Below are 25,990 nucleotides of genomic sequence, written 5' to 3'. Positions count from 1 at the left end.
AATTTGGAGGACTTTATGCTAAGTTAAGCAAGCCAGTCTCAGAAGGACAAATACTGTATTAGATATCTAAAATAGTCACATTCATAGAAACAAAGAAACCATTACCACGATCAAGGTAAAAAACATATCCATCACCTCTAAAAGCTTCCTTGTGTCCCCTTTTTTTGGTATGTTTGTGATGAGTGCTTTAAATGAGATCTAACCTCTTAAAATTTTAAGTTCACAATATCCTATTGTTAACTATAGATGTATGTTGTACAGTGGATCTCTAGAACTTATTCCTTGACTTCTCTGGCAGTCCAGTGGTTAAGACTCCACACTTCCACTTCAGGGGGTGTGGGTTCGAGCCCTGGTCAGGGAACTAAGGTCCTGCATGCAGCCAAAAAAAAAATAGGAAAAAAAGATAGAACTTATTCCTCTTGTATAACTGAAACTTTATACCCATGAACATAAGTCCCCATGTCCCCTGCTTCAACCACTGGCAACAACCATTCTATTCTTTGTTCCCTTGGGGAAGGAATTGCTAATTCATTGTATATTTGAAGTTTTAAATATAATGGCAAATTATTTTACAAAATAGTCACTTGATGTATATTCCACAAGCAGTGTGTGTGTTTCTGTTATTCTACACCCTAGCCAAAATTTGGTATTGCCTGAGTGTAAAATATCATTGCATTTTGGTTTTAATTTACTGATCATTGGTTGTTAATCCTCAGTTTAACAGGAAAAACAGTCAGCACCTTTTACTAACTGGATTTAATCAAGCTCTTTTTTTAAAAAAAATATTTTGGTTTTATTATTTTTAAATGCATTTTAAAAATGATTTTACAAATACTTTTACAACAGTATCAAGCAACTTTATTAGAAATTTTCATAGCAATTTAAACAGAGAAAAACCAGATTTTTGATGTATATTTTCCTGGTTTTAAAGGCAAACTGCATATGAATTATTCTTCAACTATCATGCAAGAACATGGAACATATCTATTTGGTAAATACTGATTCCAGACTTTAGCTCTCACATGGTTTCCAGCTTATCATTACTTCTATATTTTTTGTTGCAACAGATTGTCAAAAAGCCATACTTTGGAAAACTCTGTCAGTTTACTATTTTTTTAAGAAAGGGCAATCATCTTCTTTGTTCTACATTTGCAAAAAAATATATATATAACTTTTAATTTTAGGTTTATAACACAAATTAGAATGATTAGTCCAATATTTTTTTCTGTATTATCTATTTCCCTCCAATAACCTTTTTGTACACTCCTGCCTTCAACATTGGTTTTACAAACTGCATCAAGTAAATTTTGGTGCAGAGACATTACAAAAGATGAAACTATGTTGTCACATCTTTTCTTTAATAAAATGAAATAAAGTTCTTATCACAAGATATTAGGCAGTACAGTCCTTACTGTTCAATGACTAACTGTATAAGAACACCCTATTTCCTTTATCTTTATAAATAATTGTTTACTAATCGATTTTTGTTTTTGATAAAATTCATTTAGGTTCCTATCAACTGAAGACTCACAGTCAGCTTTTGTTTACAAAGTCAAATTCACCATCATCATTAACATCTAGGTTGCTACTATTGTTCTCTTCTTACACATCTGATTCAATCAATAATTTAAAACATCTTCGGTTGTCATTTTTCTGTTTATTTTTAATATGGGCTAAAAATAAAAAATCTAAATTCTCAACAGTATCCAATAAAATCTAAAAAAATAAATAAATAAAAAGGCTACACACATGATCTCTCTATATTTCTGTCAAGATGATGCAGTACTTTGAACACCACAGTAAGAAAATGAAAGATGATGTAACAGTAATGGTTAGTTTCACTACTGTATCATCTATATTTGGGCATTTCCATCATTCTTCCATTTTCTGTTTTTTAGTCTTTACAGCATAAGCTGGGTATAATGACGAGCAATGGAATAATTCCTAGGTTGAGGAAAGAGCTAAAAGTTTCCTGGTATAGGAAAAATAAAATCTGAATCTATAGATCAATTTTGGGAGAACTAATATCTCATTACAGTAAATTTTTCTATGAACATCATTTGATTTGTTATGTTTTCTTAATGCTGCTAAATTAAGTTTTATAATTTTCTCCATAAAGATCTTATACACCTATTGTTAAATTAATCCCTATGTAAATTATATTATTGTATTTGTATTGTAATTGTTCTTGTATCAACTATAATGAATATCTTTTTGTCATGTTTTAAAATATTTGTAGTCAGTGAATAGATAAGCAATTACTTTTATATATTGCTCCTAATATAAACCTCCCCTATTAAATCCTTTATTTTTTCTAAGCATCCTTATGTATATTCTAATGGTTTTTACATTATGTCTCTTATACATATGAGTTTGGTTTTTATACTTTCAATCCTTATATCTCCAATTCCATATTATATAGTAAATGTGAGCCTCTTTGCCTTATTATTGATACTAAAGGAAAGTTATTAGTGATTTAACCTGAAAAGCACAATGTTCCCTGGAGATTTATAGTAGGTAAGGAAAGTCCCTACTGTCTCTAGTTGTTGAATAGCTTATATCATTAATGAGGGTTTTTTTTTTTTTTCCAGTTGCTCTTTCCGTAATTACCTGAGTTGATCATATTGTTTTTTCGCATCTAATTTTATTACATATTATCTAATTGTCGACTGACTTGCATTTCTGTCATAAACTTAATGTCATTATGATATATTACTCTTGTTTTCCTTTGGATTCACTTCACCAGTAGGCAAAGATTATAGGGTCACTGTAAAGCTGTCCCACTTTTCTCCCGTGTTTGAGTCTCTGTCAAAATGCAGGTGACAGTAGCTGACTTCATTGCTACAGCAAACTCTGAATAAATAATCTGTGCTTGTCCTCATGTGGTTTGCTTCATTTACTTCCACAAGCTATACATTTCCCTTTAAAAATCACTTTCATTGAACCTCACATTTTGATAGGAAGTGTTTTCACTAAAATTCAGCTCTAACTATATTATTTTTACTATAATTTCTTCTTTGATATATGTGTTATTTATAAGTGTGTAACAAAAATTTCTATATTTGTAGGCATTTTTAATCCAGTTTTTGGTATTTCTTTCTTAGTTAATTCCACTACAGCCAGAAAATTTCACCTTCATGGTAATTGTTTCTTTTTATTTGCAAAGATATTTTGTGAGCATAATATGTTGGCTTGGGAAAAATATGTGTTCTCTGACGTTAGGTGTAGTTATTTATGTGTATCCATCAAATCAAGTTTATTACTTACCTTGTTCCAGTCTTCTCTACCTTTACTGATTTGTGACATTTTACAAATAATTGGGAAAATATGATTAAAAACAAAATCTCCTATCCACCCAGAAGATCCCTCCACAAAGGTAGAAGAGAAAGAAGACAGTTCTATTATTGAACACGTATTGAAGTAAGCGTGATGTGCATCACAGTGATCACTGAGAATATGCAAAGACACAAAAAATCTGACCCTTTTACAAACCAAGCAGGCACAACCCATTATATATGTGTTCTCAAGATAAACAATAACTAGTCCCCAAGTAAGAGGACCTGACAGGACCAGGTGTCACACAGAGTCATCCTAGATTTACTTGGTAACTGGGAGACCACCTGCATTAGCTAACTGATTTTATCCAAAGGAAAAACAAACTTCTCATCTTCATGACAGGAGGTAGTTTGGGAGTGAGGGGTCTAGTAAGGGCACTTTCTTCTTTAATGATTACATTTCAAAGAAATAGTTCCCAGGTCCTTGAGAAAGACATTCCTGAATCTTAAAGCTGAAAAGAGGCTTATTCAGCTTTAAAAAGATTTACATACATTTCAAAGAGAAAGAAAAAGAATTTACATTTTTTTTTCTAAAGTAAAAGCTCTAAGAAAAGGGAGGGGGCAGACTCTTCCCTTATTTTCAAAAGGGAGAATTAAGTCTCTTCCTTTTAACTTGTATTTACCCTTATAATGTCAAGGGTTGAAAGAAATTTATAGAAACCTCTTACTATATTGTTGTCATTTTCTATTTATTTTTTAGTGGAAAGGTCTGTTTTCATCTCTTTTATGTTTGGTTTTCTTTTGTGTTCACACCATCTTGAGATTGTTTTACCTTTCTGGTGAGTTAAATATTTTATAAATGTGTAGTAATAAACTTTGTCAATAATAATACTTTGGTTTTGAAAGTCTATTTTATATGATGTAAATATATTTTCCAACTTTTTTTTATAATTTGCAATTTTTATATTTTTCCAACATTATAATTTCAAACATTTCATGTTTATGTGTATTGAAGTATCTCTTGAAGAAAATATATATAGCTGATTTTTTTAATGTAGAACGTTTAGTACCATTAATTTGGAATTACTAATATATTTGGACTTCAATTTGTTTCTACCATTTTACCTTCTGCCTCCTATGTATTCTGTTTTTAAAATTTTTATTGAATGATTTTTAAAACATACATAAAAGTTATACAACATAAACATGAAGTTTCATCAATTACTAGTAATCAAAACCTGTGCAACATTATTTAAGTCAAGAACTAGAATATTCCCAACAGTCTCAAAGCCTCCATCCCCATCCCTTGCCCTGTGTTTCCTATTCAGTCACAGACCTCTCCCTCAAGGTTACAGAGAATCTGTATCCTGAATTTTGTGGTAATTTCCTTGCTTGTTTTTTTAAAATAATTTTATGACATATGCATGCATCCCTAAAAAATAGTTTGTTTCATCTGTTTTGAACTTTATACAAATAGAATCAAACTGTTGCAGGAAGGGGGACCCCTTCCAGGGCCTGAGAGTGGGCTGTTGTCTAACACTTGGAAATGAATTGTCCGAGGAAACACATGTGCTGACAAAGCAAGAGATTTTACCGGGAAGGGGCGCCTGGGGAGAGAGCAGCAGGGTAAGGGAACCCAGGAGGACTGCTCTGCCACGTGGCTCACAGTCTCAGGTTTTACGGTAATGAGGGTAGTTTCCGGGTTGTCTCTGGCCAATCACTCTGACTCAGGGTCCTTCCTGGAGGTGCCTACATTGCTCAGCCAAGATGGATTCCAGCAAGAAGGATTCTGGGAGGTTGGTATAGACTGGTGTTTCCTCTCTGCTTTTGACGTTTCCCAAATTCTTCCAGTTGCTTGTAACTTGTTAGTGCCGTGTTCCTTACCAGAACCTCCTGTTGTAGGATAATTCATGCAAGTGGTTACTATTGTGCCTGGCCAGGGCAGGTGGTTTTTGTCAGTGGTTCCCTTAACAAAGCCTTGTGTACTTTTTGCCTTTCAGGCTTATTCTTTCTTTCTCAATATATTTTAAAATTCATCCTTTGTGTGTGAGCAGTTGTAAGTTCATTTTTATCTTTGTGTCATGTTCCATTGTGGACAGAGAACCAGTTCATTGATCCCTTTTACAGCCAGTCAGTATTTGATTTGCTTTCCGTATGGAGCTACAATAGATAGTGTTACAGAGAGCATCCTTATTCATTATCCTAGCACTCACAGGCATGCATTGCTGTAGCATCTATACATAGGTGTGGAATTGAAGGATCCTTGGTTATGCATGACTTGAAATTAACCAGATGTGGGCACATTATTTTCCAAAGTAGTTTTACAAATGTATTCAAGGACTCCTCAGTCAGCAGTGAAAGGGCAAGAGTTTCATGTACTGGCAGACACTTGACATTGTCAGACTTTAACAATTAGATTTACTATTGTTTATACAGGATAGTCTTATGTTTTGTGGAAAGCCCCTTCTGAATATCGAATTCACCACAATTTGCTACCACCGCAAGAGCACACTAGAATGGGGGAGAATAAAGATGAAAATATCAAACACTAGTGAAGATGAGGAGCAACTGGGACTTGCATAGGCTGCTGGTGGGATCGCCAACTCTTAAACACTCGTAAACACCAGGCATCACCTCCTGGGAGATACACACGGTAGTAGATAGATTCATGAAAAAGGCTCCAAATATTGTTCCTGCTCATGTGACTTTGCAACCCTTCCCGTTAAGAAGTAGAGTCTATTTGCCAGAATTTGAATTTGATATTATTTATCTTGTCCAGGAGCAAAATGTGGGCTCTTTCTGAGTTTAGGCTTATGCCGTTTTTTTATATCAATCTGTGAAAGTGAGATGATTGCTCATAAATCCTGCAATTTTAAAGTAAGATTAAACAGATCCACATTCCATCAGTGGATTTTATTTTCTCTCCATGCTACAAAATTCTACCAAAAATTGGCACGAGGAAAATAATTATAAAGCTACTAGTAACACTAACATTGACATAAAACCTAATTTTCCTATTCCATTCTGTAGAACTTCACATTATTCTTTATACAGCTTGAAAGGGGGTCTGTTTTGGATAGCACGGGGAGCCAAAGGTAGCAGTACTTAATCTTTAGTGAAAATCTCCCATGCTTTTATCATAGAAAATTTTACATTAAGATTACTCGTTAAAATAAATACTAGGGCTTCCCTGGTGGCGCAGTGGTTGAGAATCTGCCTGCCAATGCAGGGGACACGGGTTCGAGCCCTGGTCTGGGAAGATCCCACATGCCGCGGAGCAACTAGGCCCGTGAGCCACAACTACTGAGACTGCGCGCCTGGAGCCCGTGCTCCGCAACAAGAGAGGCCGCGAGAGTGAGAGGCCCGCGCACCGTGATGAAGAGCGGCCCCTGCTTGCCACAACTAGAGAAAGCCCTCGCACAGAAACGAAGACCCAGCACAGCCAAAAATAAATAAATTAATTAATTAATTAAAATAAATAAATACTAAAATAATTTTATATTCAAGTAACTCCCCTTTTTAAATATTGTGTTTCTGTTATTTCCTTAGACTGTTAAAATATAAGGGTATGGGTATACTCCTTTTTATCTGTTAAATTTAGCAAATTTGTGAAAGCACTCTTTTATAAAAAAGAAAGATGGCCTGATTTGGGTTTAGTGTTACAAAATGACTTGGGTGTTATCCATACTTCAAAAAGATCTTCCTTTCAGATGATTATTCACATATAATACTCCTGCCTGGAAAGTTAAGCTTTACCAGTTTTTTCCATGCATTTTTTTTAGTGTTTTTTTTTTTTGTAGTTGCTTTAATTTCTTTAAATGAGAACACTCAGCGTAGCTTACGATGTCCCCACAGCCTGCTCTACTTACTTCATATCATGTCTGTTCCCCTTGAGCCTCACGCTCCAGACTCCATGGATATTTTTTCTGAGGTCCTTGAATGTGCCACATTCCTTTCTGCTTTAAAGCTTTTAAACAGGTGGTGCTCTCTGCCTGGAATTCTCTTTCCCTAAAATTAATATTACTGCTTTCTAGACAGCTTTCATTGTTTAGATTACCTAGATTATTTAGAGAAAGCCATCTCCGACCTTGCAGTCACTCATGTTTTCATTTAGTTTTCCTGTATTGTATTAAATAGAATGTCTTTCAATATTTATTTTTGGGATGATTTGTGTAAATTCTTTCTCTTGCACTGGACTTTAAGTTTTAAGAGAGAAATCTAAGTTTACTTTCTTCACTGTTGAATTCCTAGTACCTAGTACTGAGGCTGTCAAATAGGAAAAATACTTTTTTCTAAATGTGATACATAAACAAGTGTATGAATGAGTATGTAGATCAGAAGAGAGAGAATTCCCAGTGACTTCCGGGATTCTGACGTTTCTAGCTCATCAGTTTTATTCATATCTGAAACTTCATTATCTGGGAGAGTGCCTGGTGCTCAAATATAGGTGCTAAAAATACTTGTGGAACAAACAGAATTTTGTCTTGATGGGAGTGAGGCTGATCAAAAGTTCAGTGATTTCTATTTTCCAATCATTCTTTATTTGGAAATTTTCTTCTGTCTCAGAAATAAGAAGTAATCTATATCTTCCAGAGCAATACAAATTTAAAGTCATACTCTACTGAGTTTTATAAATTTCAAATTTTATAACATGTGCCTTACTTACTTAAAATGTACTATACTTAAAATGTAATACTATACCCTAAAGTAAATATAATAGTAATATAAATAATATAATACAATGGTAAGTGCATTGTACAATTCTGGTTTTATAATTTTTAATGTGCAATTGTTTATGAAAAGAAATGAGTTGTGATGCAGACGATAGTTGCTTTTATAAGAAAAGGGTATATACATTATTCAGATGAAGTACAGCATTATGATGTATATGATGTATACGAAGTACAGCATCAACTGCTTTTTTTTCCCTTGGGGTATAGCTGCTTTACAATGTTGTGTTAGTTTCTGCTGTACAACGAAGTGAATCAGCTATATGTATACATGTATACATATATCCCCTGCTGTGCTAATCAAAGTGATCTTCAATATAAAAACATGACTATCTCTACATTTGTGCAGAAAATGGAGCACAGTGCTTTAAAATACTGAAAAAACGTTTTGGAGTTTTTGATAAAATATTTTGGGTAGAAAATTAGGCAGAAAATATCTCAAACACATTCCCCCCCAAAAGGTACTTATTTAATTAATAAGAAGCAGTCATAGACTCTAAGAAAAAAAGTTCGTTTAGGAATTACGTTTCTTTGTTTTTGAAAGAAATGCATCAACCCCATTTTAAGTTGTCAACGTACTTAGGTTGGGAATTATCACAATATTAAAGTTAAAACCATATAATAGTTTGCAGACTTTAATTAAGTCAGTTCCTTTAGCTGGTAAGTGCAAGAGTTTCAAAGGAAAATAATATAACTTTTTTGGGAAGGAGATGCATATAGCCTCTTTGCCTATGAATCTAAATACTCACTAAACAAAAATTGTAACAGACCTTGATTTAAATTCCTGTTTCACTGAGAGCTTTTGCTAAATGTCAAGGCGTGATTGGGTGCCCCTTTATATGTTCCCATACCACCTTATCCTTACCTTGTCCTAGCCCTCATCACACACTACACCCTCTTTTTACTTTTTCTCACTGCATAATAAGCTCAGTGTGTCTTGAATACCTCTGTATCCCCAGGCAAACAATCAGCAATCAATAAATATTTGTCAACTGAACACATGAATGCACTTTTGGCTGAAAATGTTAGAACATCCTACAGAATTATTCGTTAACTTTTGAGTCACTCATGGGTTTAGGAAATCACTACATGAATAACCTGCTGTTTCCTTTGACATATCTGCATCCCTTTATTTCTCAACCTGACAAATTTTATTAATCATTAGACTCCTCCAATAAACCTTCCCAGTGCTCCCAAACATATTTTGTTTGTTCCATGCCTACTTCTCCAAAACACTTTGTTCAAAACTGAATCCATAAACATCTTACTCTGTACTCAACACAAAGCTAGAAACTCAGGACAAAAGCCTGACCATCTTTTCACTGTAGAAATTTATAACTGTGCCCTATAATGTGCTTGTGATATTGCATTTCTGTGCATTTTATGGGTTTTCTCCCAATGAAGATGAAGCAGCTCCAGAATCATATTTTTCATCTTTGGGGTCCTATGTATTATACTCCTTTATGTATATGCTTTCACCATGGTACAGGACATGAATAGATTCCTAGGTGATTTCTTTTCCTCAATGAAGATATTTTTATTCAATATCTTTGTAACAACATACTTATATAAAATAAACTATTTAAGACTTATTTTAACTGTTAAATATGTGAGTCAGGATGCTACACAAAATAGGCTTTGTAGCAATGAAATTATGCAGATATGTTAAATTTAGTCTGGAATTTTTAAATGGAAGCAAACAAGAACCTGAGTAGCCTTATGGAGTGATAAAATGGCCTTAATGGATTTAATTGACTTACCCTATAAGTAATGAAAATTAAGGAATCATTCTTGTCTGAACTGAGCCATTAATATAGTTTTAACTGCAGTCTTTATGGCCAGAAAGTCTTAGAGCAGATGGTAAATTTGTAGTCCTTTTGCCCCTATGGAGAAGAAACAGGGGGAAAATACAGTGCAGGAACTGTATGTGTTTCATGAATAAACTCAGAATGCAGGTGGTTGGAACCATTTCTAAATGGTGTATGAAATTTACCATCATTTATTCTAAAACTATGTAAGCAACACATATTTTTATGCTTTGATAAAATGGTCCATAAATAAGAAAAAAGAACTTGTTCTCTGAAATACTAGCAATGGTTTTACTGGAATAACTGAAAGAAAGAAATTCATATGTATCCTTGTTTTCTAATTAATTTTAAATACATAAGCATGAGTATATATAAGCATTATGTATATAAGCATGAAATATATTTCCTTGAGTTATTATTTCACCACATCCAAAATTAGAACTATATTTTGAATGTATAACATATGCCAAGAAATTTTCTAAAAGCCATATATGTGTGAGTGTATATAATGTGATTCTCATACATATCTAAAATTTATATATAACTGTATATACATGCCTACCATATATTTTATAAATACATATATATATACATATATAAATGTATATGATTTACATCTTTTGTATGGTTTAAAAAGCATGTGTAATGCAATCTATAATACTATCCTTTAGGTTTAGAGATATTAAAAAGGATAATTTTATTTAAAAATATTGGAAGTAAACTCAAAGTAGATCAAACAGTTGTCATTTAATGATTAGAATAAATTCTTACGTGAAACTCCCAATGGTATTCAATTATTTTTCAATAACATTGTTTCATGTTCCCAAGTTTCATATAGCTAAGATTCATCCTAAAAATAAAATGTCGATAACGTTTAAATATAACTCTGGAATATAACTTTTGCTTTGATTGCGTTATATGACAGAGACAGATGAATACTCCATTTTATAATTGTTGTATATTTTATAATAGCAAGTTCAGGATTTGTTTGGATATCTTTGTATCATGCCTTACAAATAAACCATATAGATACAGATATAATAGTAGTAATAATAATAGTAATAATAGCTAACATTAATTGAGCACTTACAATGTATCAGATGTTAATGCATTTGTTTTTTATTTCATTATACCATGACCACTAAAACAAAACAAAGAAGTATGTTAACATCGTAGGCAATATAATGGTGGGAAAATAAAAACAAAAACAACATCACATATGGTGCCCAAAATTCAATGCACTAACATAGCGGGTCATATTAAATAGTGTCCGGTGGCTCTGTAAATAGTACAGGATAAAGGGAAAAAGTAAAAAAGCAAAGCATGGCATCTTTTGTGTGAAGGAGTATTTTTTTCATATTTCTAAATATTTGTACTAGTTACCGTTTGTTGAGTACTCATTGTTTGCCAGGCATTAACTGTCCCTAATCCTTCAATGTAGATCAATGTGATGTAGATTAATTTACAAATGAGGCCTTAAAGGTTCAGAGAAAATAGATAACATGACTAATACACGTCAGACCTCAGATTCAAATCTAGGTCTGTTGAGTCAAAATATTACATTATTTCTAACAAATTAAGCCACAACACATACAGCTTAGAAATATTCTAATTCAATTCAGGCGTTTTGTATAAGATGAGCCTCAGAGACGGTTTTCTTGTCTTTAAAAAAAGCACTGCACGTCTACAGTATCAGATTTAGATCGACAGGTTGATAGAAAGGGAGGGAAACATACTTTTAATATTACACTATGAGCGAGCTGGAAACTCTGTTGAATCTGTTTCTTTCGGTAGACTCTGTTTTCCTGCACTATTATGTTCCCTGTGATGATGATGATGATGAACATGATTATATGACCCGTTTTTTGCTGTTGTTGCTATGGGAAGAGTAAACCAGGCTCAACTGAGGTTCAAAGAGATTCTCCCCTCAGTGAAATACTAACACTGGATGCAACAGCTCAGAGATTTTACTCTTTAATTAATTCACCCCCAATAGTGGGTTGGATTAAATAATGATCAACACCTTTCCAAGTTCACAAAAATAAATAAATAAATAACATCTTCAGTTCTGGTGCAAAAAGAGATAATCCTGTAGATTTCTAAAGACCATCCTATTTTGCCCAGAGGACCTTGACCTAGCATATTCCCCGGATCTTGCATCAAGTGCTAAGCATTGTCTCTCTCTTCCAATAATGGCATAATATGTCCTTCAAATGAAAAACATAATTTGCTCAGTTTCTAAAGTAATTAGTTTCTACATAAAGTGTAACTATTAATTATTCATACTTCCAATACTGTTTTTGATGCAATCTTTTGAAATATATTTGAACAGTCTTATGTTATTATATTGGTTATTTTGGGAGGAATCGCTAACCCTCCTCTTATTCATTTTTTTATCCTTATTATGACAGCTTCCAGGGTGAAAGTCAGACACAGATCCAAGAGATGAGAACAAAACATTTTTCTAAACATAGTGTTCTTAATATATGCTAGGTCTATGAGAAAATCTAAGAAGATTAACAAGACAACCCATCATATATGTAATAAAATAACTTTTCTAAAGCTATGTACAAATATGTAATATATACATATATACTAATATATACATATACAAGTTATGAGAAATTATGCAGGACAATCATAAAATGAACACCTGTGAATCACTGCCTATCTTATAAACTATATTACTCATACCATCACATCTACATTTATACATTTATACATTTTCTTATCTCATTACCTTTCTTTCCCTAGATGAGAAATTTTATGTTTATTCCCTCATACCTTTAGCAGATAGTTTTATTACCTATATCCCCAATAAATGCATTATTTACTTTGTATTTTTTAGCATCATATAAATATTACCATACTGGATGTGGTATTCACCAAGTTTGTTTCCAGTTAATATTATATTCTGAAATCTAACCCATTGGTGTGTCCTGTAATCCGTAACTTTTTATAATATTCCACAGGAATATGTATATATATATATATATATGTGTGTGTGTGTGTGTGTGTGTGTGTGTGTGTGTGTGTGTGTCATAATTTATTGACTTCATGACACTAAAGTATTATTTTCTCCCTTCAGTATCTAGTATTACAGATAACACTGGTGAGAACATTGTATTGATTCTTATGCATCTGTGTAAGAATAACACATGAGGCACACTGAATTTCATAGACCTTTATAAGAACCTTTAGCTTTACTCTGAGAAAGATAAGCTTTTGATTGTTTTTTTAGCAGATTTACATTTTAACTCTCGTTGCCATTTGGAGAGTGCACTGAGGAAAGCAGACATAAATGACCAGTTAGAAAAACATTGCTTTATTCCAGAAAGAATCCAGACTGGTGGTAACAGGGTAAATGGGAAGAAGTGGCTGGTTTGAGGTATCATTTACAGTTTAAGCCGGTGATGTATTGGTGATGACTAAGGCCTGATTACAGGGCGTTTTGAGAAATGAGGGAAACAGAATCTGACAGTAGGAATTAGGGAAAACTCTATAGGGGAATTTAGCTATAAAGGGGAGCAGAAAGTCAGGTGACAAATGGAAGAAAATATGTACTTAAGAGAGAATTCTTTTTATATGAGAAGATAAACAACTGATGATAAAATTCCAGGAAAGAGAGAAAAATGATTCCAGGGAAGAGAAGGGAGAATTGTGGAGAAAAATCTTGAGTAGGTTAAAGTTACAAAATCTCATCAAAATGTGGTGGATTGTGTTTTCACTATGAGCTCTGATTCATATTAGAAAGACAGAACGTAGGGTATATGCGTACAGATGCTCCTGGGGACTTGTGGAGTATCTTTTCTTATACAGTTGCATTTTCTCAATGAATAAGAACCAAAGTGATAATCTGACTGAAAATGGTGGAAGAGGTATTGGATGTTTGAAGGGATTGGAGACGGAATCAATGAAACAGACATCTAGTAAAGAAGAAAAGTGAATTGCGAGGGCAATGTGCTATGTTTGATAGGTAAAATAAAGGACCCACTTGAAGATATGAATTTCAGGTTGCTTATTTTTTTTAAATGCACCAGCTACACAGGTGCCAGAGTAAAGGTGGTGACTTTAGGGTTTAACCAGAGAAATGTCATTGCTGAAGGAGTATAGGAAAATGAGAGAGTCAATGTAGTTGAAAAATAAACCTGAGAAAAATGATAATTGTTGCCCATAAAATTTGATTTTGAAAGGGACATGAAATTGTGTTCAGGATGAAGAAGACCAATGTATTTTTTTTTTCATTTTTAAAAAAATTTTTATTGGAGTATAGTTGCTTTACAATGTTGTGTTAGTTTCCACTGTACGGCAAAGTGAATCAGCAATACGTATACATATATCCCCTCTTTTTTAGATTTCCTTCCCATTTAGGTCACCACAGAGCATTGAATAGAGTTCCCTGTGTTGTACAGTAGGTTATTATTTATCTATTTTATACATAGTAGTGTATATATGTCAATCCCAATCTCCCAATTCATCCCACCCCCCTCCCCCTTGTATCCATCCATATGTTTGTTCTCTACATCTTTGTCTCTATTTCTGCTTTGCAAATAAGTTAATCTGTACCATTTTTCTAAATTCCACACATAAGCAATATTATACGATATTTGTTTTTCTCTTTCTGACTTTAAGTTCAAGTTAAGTGGAGTTAATTGCTGGATCTAGACATAGTGGTCACAGAGGGTGGTGTGACTAAAATTACAATTGCTAGTAGTATTGTATACAATAACTCAGGGTGTGGCAATGGAAGAGATTGGCTAAGGAAGCATTCAGGACAGGATTACTGATAGAGAAAAGTCAGTGAGGAAGTAGGAGTTTGGAAGTGTGACTACATAATTTAACCGATTATTAAAATCATCAGTTAAACATAGAAGTTCACATCAAGATGGAAGCTAAAATATCAAAGAAATGAAGGATGGTGGAAGATCCCAGAGTGGATACATGATTGCACCAAGGATTGGTTCTGTGTGTGTTTGGTGTCGTATAATTCTAAGGTGGAAGTTTAGGATAAATGATCTTTTCTATCCCAATATATGCCTTAATTTTTTCTCTGTTTTATGCTAAATGTTTTAAAATTTTGCTTTCCACGCTTAAGATTTTAATCAATAGGAAACTAGTATTTGTGTGTAGTTAGGGGGAGGAATTTAATTTAATTTAATTTTTTCTCTATAATGTTCGTGTTAGTCATATATATTTAATAGTCTTTCATTTTCCCTAGCTATCTTCAGAGAAATATGAAGTTTTGAAATTAATTGACCACAAAATGAATGGTTTATGTAAATATTTTATTGTTTTAATCTCTGGCATTGATTTTAGTTATATCCCCCTTTTCTGTCCTTTTAATTATTCATTTGTGTCTTAATTTTTCATAATCAATTACACCACAGATTTGCCTATTTTCAAAAAACCAACTTTTACTTAGTTCATATTCTCCACTGTGTAGTTCTTGTCTATAGCACAAGTTCCTTCTCTTATCTTTATTCTATAAGTTCTCTACTTCACTGGAGTTAATTCCATTCTTTTTAAAAATTTTTTTTAATTTTATTTTATATTGGATATAGTTGATTTACAATGTTGTGGCAGCTTCAGGTGTACAGCAAAGTGATTCAGTTATACATATAAATATTCATTGTTTTTCAGATTCTTTTTCCATACATGTTATTACAGAATATTGAATAGAGTTCCTGTGCTATACAGTAGGTCCTTGCTGGTTATCTGTTTTATATAAAGCAGTGTGTGTATGTTAATCCCAAATTCCTAATTTATCCCTCCCTCCACCTTTCCCCTTTGGTAACCATAGTTGTTTTCTATGTCTGTGAGCCTATTTCTGTTTTGTAAATAAGTTCATTTGTATCATATTTTTTAGATTCCATGTATAAGTGATATCATATGGCATTTGTCTTTCTCTGTCTGATTTACTTCACTTAGTATGATAATCTCTAGGTCCATCCATGCTGCTGCAAATGGCATTATTTCGTTCTTTTTTATGGAATTCTGTTCTTATAATAAACTTATATCATTAAAATTTTAGACTTTTTTACATAATACAAATATTAAAACTGCATTTTTCTCTATGTATTGCTGTTTTAATTTTAATTCCATCATAATTTTTAGTTATGAGTTATTTAGAAATAACTAAATATTGGAAATATTTCAGTGGTTGCACTGCCTTTACCTGAGTGCATAATTGAGACAGATATCACATATGAATGGAGCAAGTCACCCTCACTCTTTCCATAGGAATATTGACCAACACCCCCTTCACTCATGCCATGCTAGATTTAGATTTGCCTTGCTAAATGTGAAAGTTAGAACTGCCTAATCTCTCTTTGATAGTTAACATTAAAGCAATTCAGAATTGCAGGAAGGTAACAAGGATCCTTGTTCTAATTAAAGAAATGGTTGAGGCCAGAAGTTTAATTCCCACTAATTAACTTTTAAAATGCTCTTTCTGGCCAGTCAGTATGGTTTCCCATCATCTAGGAAATATTTGTTCCTAGAGGTTAACAGTAGACTATTCAGCACTAAACCAGTTGGTTTCTCCAAGTGTTTTAGTTGTATCTATATGGTAAAGATTTATAGGATGAACAACAAGTCAAGGTGAACGGGTATAGCCTTACAGATCTGGTTAACACACAGTGAACAGTAACAAAGGTTACTATACTAGGTCTCAGGATCTAACTTCTTACTGATACTAGATATAACAGAACCTATAGATGAGGACCTTTGGTGGAGATCAGTAGGTCTTTTTGGTCTAAGTGTTTTGGGGTTTTGGACAGGAAATCTGCCTGAAGCAGCTGTTTATTATGATCTACTTAAAGGTAATGTCTTTCTTGCTCCTACCGGACTTTTATCCAAATCATCACTGATCCTGAAGGACATGAGATAATTTTTAGGCTTGGAATTCTGACCCTGTTTCAAGTGGTGTCAGAGAGACTATCAAATAGGTAGAGAACCTCATAACAAAGTTTAGTCGTAAAGTGGAAGTGATATGTATTCAATAATACTCCCCAGGGAAGAAGTTTAGGAGCTTTTACTTATCTGTCCATAGTATAAAATATAGAGGCCTTATAAGACCTCCCTCCAGAATTAGCTGTGTGGCCTAAAGCACTGAATCTCTCCCAGTCAAGGCAAAGCAGGTTGTCTGGTTTACTGATGCAAGTTCCTGGAAGGAGGGCTGCATTGCTATTTGGAAACCAGCAAACATATGCTTTCAGTACAGTTAAACCTTAATGGAAAAGGTAAGGCAAGAGATGACAACTGAATATTTACCAGTGGAAGTGGAGGTCCCACCCATTAGGAAATATTTGGATATTCACATTCTTATCTGTAGCCAATAGCTTTGTTGTACATTATGTAAATCAGCTCTGTGTGATTGGACAATAAAGAATACCCCCAAATTGATCTCTCTGTTATGGTAAAAAATATTCCTGCTCAGAACACTCAATTATGGTTAAAAAAATCAACACTGTATAGAAGATTCAGTTATGAACATATTTTGGGGAATTTAGAAGAAGTATTAAAGTGGACCATGTAAATGTCCACCAAAAGGGAAGAAGAATAAGAAAGAGGAGAAGATAAAAGAGAGAAATTGCCACAAACTTGCTAGCTCCGTGGGGACTTGAATCCTTCTCTGTGTAGCCAGCTTCCTAAATTTACAAGATGAGCAGGCATTTGGGTGTTCAGGCCATGCATCAAAGGGCTGTAAAGTAGCATTTCCCCTTGTACTGACTAAATGACCAATGTCACAAAGAATTGCACCCGGTGACAATGGGAAATAAATCCTGTGAAAGTGGCTGTGGATAAAATTCTCTAGGGACACATGCTGGAACCAAGCTGGTAAGTGAATTACATCTGACCTCCTACTAGTAGCCTTGGGAGACTATAAACTGGGTTTGATACTTATTCTACTCTAGGGTCACTCATTCAGCAACGGAAGTAACCTATAGTTGAAGGTTTGGAAAAGTGAATTCTCTAACAGTTACCACCTCCTTTGAAATCTTTCTTCTGATTAGAATGTGCACTTCATTGCCACCAAAGTACAGAAATTGGGAAGGAAAAATAGAATTATCTACTGATGCCATACTCCTTATCACCCTCAGAGCAGTGGTCTCATTTAAAATTGAAACAGGCAAGTAAAAAACTTGTTACTCAAAATGAGTGTTAAACAAGGTTTAAAGGCTAAACAGACGCATCCAAAATTGAACATGAGACTCAGCTGGGAAGTTTTCTATGATTGGAAGATGGAAATTAGGGATTGGAAGAGGATGCAATCACACAACTATACATCTTTCCCACCTCAAAATTTTTTTCCTTTCCTTTTGCCTAATCCAGTGGTATCAGGGTTTAAATTTACTTTTATCCAAGGAAAGTGGTGTATAAGACTCAGTGCTAGGCAAATGCAACATATTAATTCATGTAGTATCTTTGAAGGAAACGATGTTTCATTTTATTTGGGGGATAAATGGTTTGTAGTTTTAGGATACGTATTATTTGTATTATAAAACTGTGGTATGCATCCCACATTATCGTCTTTATAGAAGTAGGAAAAATATCTCCACAGAGAACAATAGTATCAGTAGAAAGCATTTTTAATATGTTCTCTATTCTAGTCAGAGCAGCCATTATTAAGATGTAGTCCAAAAGACTTTTTTCAGAAAAAACACATAAATTTCCTGAACAAATCTGCAAAGCACATTATGACTTATGGAGTACGCGTTTTGTGTGTGGATGTGCAGAAGGGGGTAGCATAAAAGCATACAAGCTTAGTAAAAGAAGAAAAATGCATGGGAATAAGAAGTTACTATTATTGTAAAATTAACTCTAAAGCTGCCACTTTTTCAAATGTGTCCCTGATCATGACTAATATTTTTGTTTAGTGAACCTGATTATGGTAGCCATTACAATTTCTTTTTTTTTTTAAACCTATAAACTTGATGATTACATAAGCTGCACACAAATTCACATCCCTATTTTGTTTCATACAAGAATTGAAAAAACTCATTCCTCTTAAAGTACTTAATACAATATGCTTCTTTAACAGTGCAATTCTGAATTAATACTAAAAAAACCACTAACATATTCAATGCCCATTAGTCTATGGTACACTATAAAGTATTATAAATAAATTTAAATAAATACTGCCCTGAAATTTTAGAGGTAATACGAAGAGAAAAAGAAAACTTAATATACATGAGAGTGTTATCATTAAAAAATATTCATATTAGACAGTAGAAAATTTGTTTTTCAATCAGCATTTAGAAGGACATGATAGACCTTTACTCCCAGAGTAACAAGGAAATATATTATTAAAAATAGGATTAAGATGATCATTTCTATGGTATTAGGAGAGTAAATTTGTACAGCCTCATACATTCTTTTTTTCTTTATATATAAATTTATTTACCTATTTTTGGCTGCATTGGGTCTTCGTTGCTGCACGTGGGTTTTCTCTAGTTGCATCGAGCGGAGGCTACTCTTCGTTGTGGTGCGTGGGCTTCTCATTGCGGTGGCTTCTCTTGTTGCGGAGCACAGGCTCTAGAGTGCAGCCTCAGTAGTTGTGGCATGTGGGCTCAGTAGTTATGGCGCATGGGCTTAGTTGCTCCGTGGCATGTGAGATCTTCCCGGACCAGGGCTGGATCCCGTGTCCCCTGCATTGGCAGGTGGATTCTTAACCACTGTGCCACCAGGGAAGTCCCACCTCATACATTCTTGTGATGCTTGGCTTCTGGAGTCCTGAAAGGACTGAATCTTCAGGTTGAACTTCAAACTGGAGTTTAACCTCTTCTCAGCTGAAGTATTAACAAGATCAAAGATCTCAGCACCTTGATGACAAACCAAAGGTGGACTAAATTGAATTAAACTGTTGCCCTGTCTCAGCTTCTTTAGATTCTTAAAGGAATCTGAGTGATCAGGCCAAGGCTGTCACGGTAATAAAGAAGAAAATGTTGGCACTTTCTGGACCAAAAAAAAAAATCAAACATATTATATTTTCTTGTTCACTGTACTTTCATAGGCAATGTCTTGATGACAATAAATTATGCAGCAGGATAAGGAACAGGAAAATGTAACACAAGATTGAAAAAAAAAGAACAGTAAATAGAAGCAGACCCACATATAACTGAGATAATGGATAGAAAACTAGGACTATAAACTAACTTTTATAAGTATGTTAAAGAATTTACAAGAAGAGATGGCATAATGGGAGAACAATGGTGATTTAAATAAGAGCCTGGTAACTCTAAGAAAATGCTGAAGAACAGAAATTTTAGTCTTGAAAATCATGGTATCTGAAAAAATGCACTAAACAAAATGCTCTTACATTTTAATTTTCTTTCTTCAAGTTAATATTAAAAGGCCATTGAAACTTAATTGAAAATTTAGTATGTGTCCACTATGTCTAATCTACATGCAAAATTAATGCATCATATTTTTTATTTTTATATATGTATGTATTTATTTTTGTTAAACATAATATAATATTAATATTATATTAGTTTCAGGTGTACAACATAGTTGTTCAATAGTTTTATAGATTATAATTTGTACATATTTCTATGTGCTGTATAATATATCCTTGTTGCTTATTTATTTTATACAGAGTAGTTTATATCTCTTAATCCCATACCCCTATCCTGTCCAACCCCCCTGCCCTCTCCCCACTGGTAACCGCTAGTTTGTTGTCTATAAATGAGAGTCTGTTCCTGTGTTGTTATATACATTTGTTTGTTTTATGTTTTTAGATTCTACATTTAAGTGATAACATAGAGTATTTTATCTTTCTCTGATTTATTTCACTAAGTATAATACACTTTAGGTCCATCTATGTTATTTCAAATGGCATTATTTCATTCTTTTTTATGCTTAATATTTCAGTGTATATATACATCACATCTTCTTTATCCATTCCTCTGTTGATGGACACTTGGGTTGCTTTCATATCTTGGCAACTGTAAATAATGCTGCTGTGAACTTCGGGGTGCATGCATCTCTTCAAACGAAAATTTTTGTTTTCTTCTGAAAAATACATCTTAATTTTAATTTAAGTAAATTATCTTATAAATTTAATTAAATTTAAATTATTAATTTTTTAAAACTCTCATGAAGTAAAGAAAACGTATGGACAACCCAGATGTTTGTTAGAAAATGTATTAAGAAATAGTAATTTATTTTAGCATCCTACAATGAGAGATTGTACCATTCAGAGCCATCTTCCTGCTGAAGACAATGAGAGAAACTGGATAAAACATTTTTTAAAACCCCATAACTGATGGCAACTTGGACAGAATCTGAAGGAAGGAGTCCCAGGGATGTGAGCCCAGCACAGAGAGCTGCATCTCATCTGGGACTTTGCGGATTCCGGGCCAGGTGGTGGAGTCTAGGAGTCTGAGCTGTGCTGTGAATCATCTGGCTGCTCTACGGAGGAGGCTTTGGAATCCAGGGCCTGCTGAACGGCGGGGGTTGGGAGTGGGTAGCCAGGGCTGGTGGAAACTTTATTTGTGGTTCGAATCTGAAGGAAGTCACCCTAGAAATAAAGGTGTATAATGATTCAGTTATGTTTCAGAATGCAGAAATCTGCTGTACAGCATAGCACCTATAGTTCACAATACTGTATCTTGCACTTAAAAATGCGTTAAGAGGGTAGATAGATCTCATGTTAAATGTTCTTACTCTCCACTGTTCCGCCAGAAAAGGGACACAAGGAAGTTTGGGGGGAGGGTGTGATCGTGATGATGGTTTCACGAGTGTTTGCATATGTCCAAACGCATCGGTTGTATACATTAAATATGCGCAGTTTTTTGTAGATCGATTATACCTCAATAAAGCTTTTTTTCTTTTTTTTTAAGAAGTTAAGAAGTTCTTTTTTTTTAAGAAGTTCAAATCATCTTGAATTCTTAGATATGGTTGATGTTACCCTGGATTGCTAGTTCCCCAATGGAAATAAATTTTTAAAAATTGCTGGAGGAAAATGATATCATTGCAGAAAACACATAATCTCAAAAAATTAATATTCCAAATAATGAAATCTGACATATAAAAGAAGATAACTGGGCATAATAGAAAAAAGCAAAGATAACACAAATGTAACTGATAGGGAAAAAATAGGAGACCATCACAGACTATTGGAGTTATAAGCGCAGATTTTGAAATACATGATACGACTTTGAGAAAGAAAATCTATGCAAAAGATCTCACAAATGAAATTGGCTCAACCAACAGCAATGAGACAACTTGCAAAGAACTTGGAACTAAAACAATTTTTATCTTCAGTTCATATTATGGAGCAAAATTAAGTTTAGGTAATTTAAATATGTAAATATTATATAAAATTGGACAGTTTTGAATCCAGTAGAATATAATAAAATTGTAATTTAATAGGGTAATACTTTATTGTTTGAACATATGAACTCAATCAGGAAACAAATTTGGTCTTTAAAGGAAGTTCTTAAAATAAGAAGTTATGCCCTGCTCATTCATTTCCCTCGATTCATTGTGGCATAAAATCTTAGCAATATGTTTGCCAGTATAATCAGAGTTTATCTCATTCACACCTGTTTATGTGGCAATATGACAATTCAGTCTGATGGATATGTGTTTATCCGTTTAACAGGTATTTATATTGTGCACGTTTTGTGCCAAGCACTGTGACATCTGCTCGGAGATCTCAGCATACAAAGCAGGTAAATCTTTTGCTTTGCGGATTCTATAATCTCATGGGGGAAAATATATATTAAAGAAATAATTATAGGAAATTGCTGGGTGCTTTAAAAGCACTCTTATACAAGTTAGGGCATAATCATGATCAAGTGGGTGAATGCATTCAAAAAAGTTGATATTTTTTGCCCGCTCTGAATACCTTGAAGTAAACAGAGCAATTGATTGGATGAGATGGAAGAAAAAATAAGTTCTTTTTTTTTCTACCAACATGATGCTCATCTCTCACTTATCTATCCTAATGGGGAGGAGCAGTAACGTGGAACATCCAGGATGCCTGATAATCATAAAGTCATGATGCTTGCAAACAATTTAGATGCTATATATTTGAGTAGCTTCACCTTCCTGGTACTATTTTGCTTCAGTGCACGTTAAGATGAGTTTGTATTCTCTGTGTTCACACTATCTAGGTGATAAGGGAACATGTCCAGGAAGGTACAGTACAGTTAGCAGTAACCTGTCAAATAGGTAACACACAGAGCAGACAACCTGTGTCCTTAACACAAAATTGGTGCAACACCTACATGAATCTGCTGATGTGATTGCAGGCTTAGCAAGAACGTTATTTTTATTACTATCAGGTATATTTATCTTCCCTTAACCATATGTAAGAGAACCTAAAGCAACTTACATCTGAAAGCATATTGCAAAAATTTATATTTCTTGCTCAAACAGAAACAAAACTAAGGAATGATACCGACCACTAGACATGAAGAGATTACTAAATTAGGTCATTGATTTTTCTCGGAGTTTTCTGATACCTTAGGAAAAAAAGAAAGCAATTTTAGCTAAATTTGGTTAATAAAATGTACTGCTTTTATTTCTGCAATTAAAAATAATGACTGTTCACTTTCAAAATTTTTTATATCCTAAACTGTTGAAGAAAAAATTACAAAAATTAACAGTAAGTTCTCCAACAAAGAATACGGCTGTTAGTGTTGTATGTATTTCACTGAAGTCTCAAACAACTACTTTCTTTTATAACAATTAGGTCTTACTGAGCATTGTGTTTTCCAAGCTATTTTCTTATATATCCTACCCTTTGAATATATGATTTTAATGTTATCATATTATTTACCAAAACTGTTAACTATTTTATTTAATTAAGGTCTTATCACTGAATATTAAGGTTGCTTGCAAATTTTTGAAGGACAAGGAAATATTGCGTAGTGGTTACAAGTTTGAACTTTAAAAGCATAATGCCTTGGTTTAAATTCTATTTCTGTATCTTGCTGTTATTCAATAATAATTTATTTCCCAATTTCGGTTTTTCTAGGTAAATTATTACAAAGTTAGTAACATTATTTATTTAGTATCCCGGAATTATTTGATTATTTGTATTTAGTTAAATACTGGTGTGAAAGGTAAAATTAAAAAAGTAATTAAAATGGAGAGGCTTATTCAGTATGGCCCATTAGGAAGCTGAAAGGACTCAAAACTATTGTTCAGGTTTTGATTAAAAGACAACATTATTTGAATTATAATTTTAAAAGATCACCCTGGAAGAGATAGTAGGGAAGTAAAGGCAAAAGCAGGGAAACCATTAGGAAACTATTATATGGAGACACAGTGGACACTTGCTATAGAGTGTAGAGATGCTGAATGGTGGTTAGGAGGATGGAAATATTTTTTTGTAAATAGAACTGACAGAATTTGCCTAGAAATTGCATGTGGTGCTGCAAAGGGAAAAAGAAAGAGGAAGTTGAAGAAAATTCTGATGTTTTTGGCATGAGCAACTGGAGAAGATATTGTTTGCATTTACCACACTGGAAAAAAAGAAAGAGGAAAGTGCAAGTTTGGCAGAGATGGGGTCTCAGGAGTTCGGTTCTGGACAGGTAAGTCCAGGAAGCTTCTCATCTAAGTGGAGATGTGCTGGAGGCTGCTGGACCGTTCACTTCGGGAAGATGTCTGAGCAGGAGATATAAATATGACAGTCATTACAATAGACGGGTTTTAAGTCTGAAGACAACGTGGGTGGGAGTGGGGATAGAAGAGAGTTGTGAATGTTTAAAGAGTCTAGAGGAGGGAGAAGAGTGTTTTCTAGAAGGCAAGTATAGGCAGCATTTCAATGAACAGGGGTGAATGGATGAATCAATGGTGGCAATTGTAGCAGATGGGACAAATCAGGACTGGGAAACGACCGTCGGATTGAACAACTTGGAAGTTGCTTATGACCGTGTTTTTTTTTTTTTTTTTCTTGGCATAGTGGAGCCAAAGATCTATTTAAAAAGAATTTAAGAGAGAATGGAGAGAAGAAATGAGGAAAAATTAGAGACAGAAGGCAGAAGGTATAGGCACAAAGCAGTGGGGCGGTACCTGGGTGATTGATGCTGGGGAAACACAGTAGCGTTTATAAGATGGGAGAAATTATGTCATGTTTCTTGCCGTTGTGCACGATCCTTATGGATCATTCTTACTAGAGAGAAAAACTTAATGATACAGAACAGAGACAGAAAGCTGCCAGAGCCATGTTTATGAGCGAGTGTGAGAGCTGGCATCTGGAGCACAGGTGAAAAGTCTTGCCTTTGATCAAAATGTAAGCAGTTCATACACAGTAACAGGAAGAGGAGAAGCATGTAGGGGCCCAGGTCATAGTGTGAGGGAGATGTTGGAAAGAGCTTGGAGAAATTCTTTTTGGATTGCCTACACTTTCTGCTGAGAATGAGGCTAGATGAGCAACTGTCAGATTCAAAGAAAGCAGAAATGACAAAATAATAATCCAGGAGATTGGGAGAGTAAATTGGGAAACGTGGCAGGATTTCCCAGTCATATTAAGATGATGTTTGAGGCTATTGGTCAGGGATTTGATCCAATTTAATGTGGCTTTCCTCCAGGAGAGGTAGATTCAATGAGGCTTGGGGCTTTTACGTGAGAGAGGAGTAGGAGGGCCAAGGCTAAATGTTAAGTGAGTAATTATAACAACAAACCGTGGCTTCTTAACTGGTTAAGTGAAAAGTGAAGGCATAAGTGAGTCGTGATAAGACCAGCGGGTTGCCTGTTTGGTTACTTTAATTATGAGTTGGACTCATTGGGCTAGGAACTAGAAGAATACAGCTGGAAATTCAACACTTTGTGGTCAGAAACTGGGTGGCTTCACAATGATATGATTTAGGGTTTTGCAGTTGATGGTGACAAGGGGACAGGCCTGACACAGAAGTGAGTCACTGTGATAGTTTCACAAACCAAGAGAACAGGAGGCAGGGGGATGCAAACCTCGCTGTTATTTCAAACTTTAGGTAGTTTAGTACAAAGAAATAGAGACGTCCATCCTTACAGGTGGAGTTGGGGAAGCAAGCATGGGGAAATCAAAAAGTCAGGAATCACAGACAATTCTCACCAGTATTCTCAGTCGTCTGCAGACGAAGCTGAGTGATTTTCAGGGAAATAGCTGGGAGCCACTGGCAAAACCTTCCATCTTCCAAAGGCCAACCATCTGTCTGCTGCAGCCACAGAAGCTCTGATT

This window comes from Eubalaena glacialis, chromosome 3 (genome assembly GCF_028564815.1).
Source record: "Eubalaena glacialis isolate mEubGla1 chromosome 3, mEubGla1.1.hap2.+ XY, whole genome shotgun sequence".
NCBI lineage: Eukaryota > Metazoa > Chordata > Mammalia > Artiodactyla > Balaenidae > Eubalaena > Eubalaena glacialis.
This window is presented reverse-complemented; position numbering follows the sequence as displayed.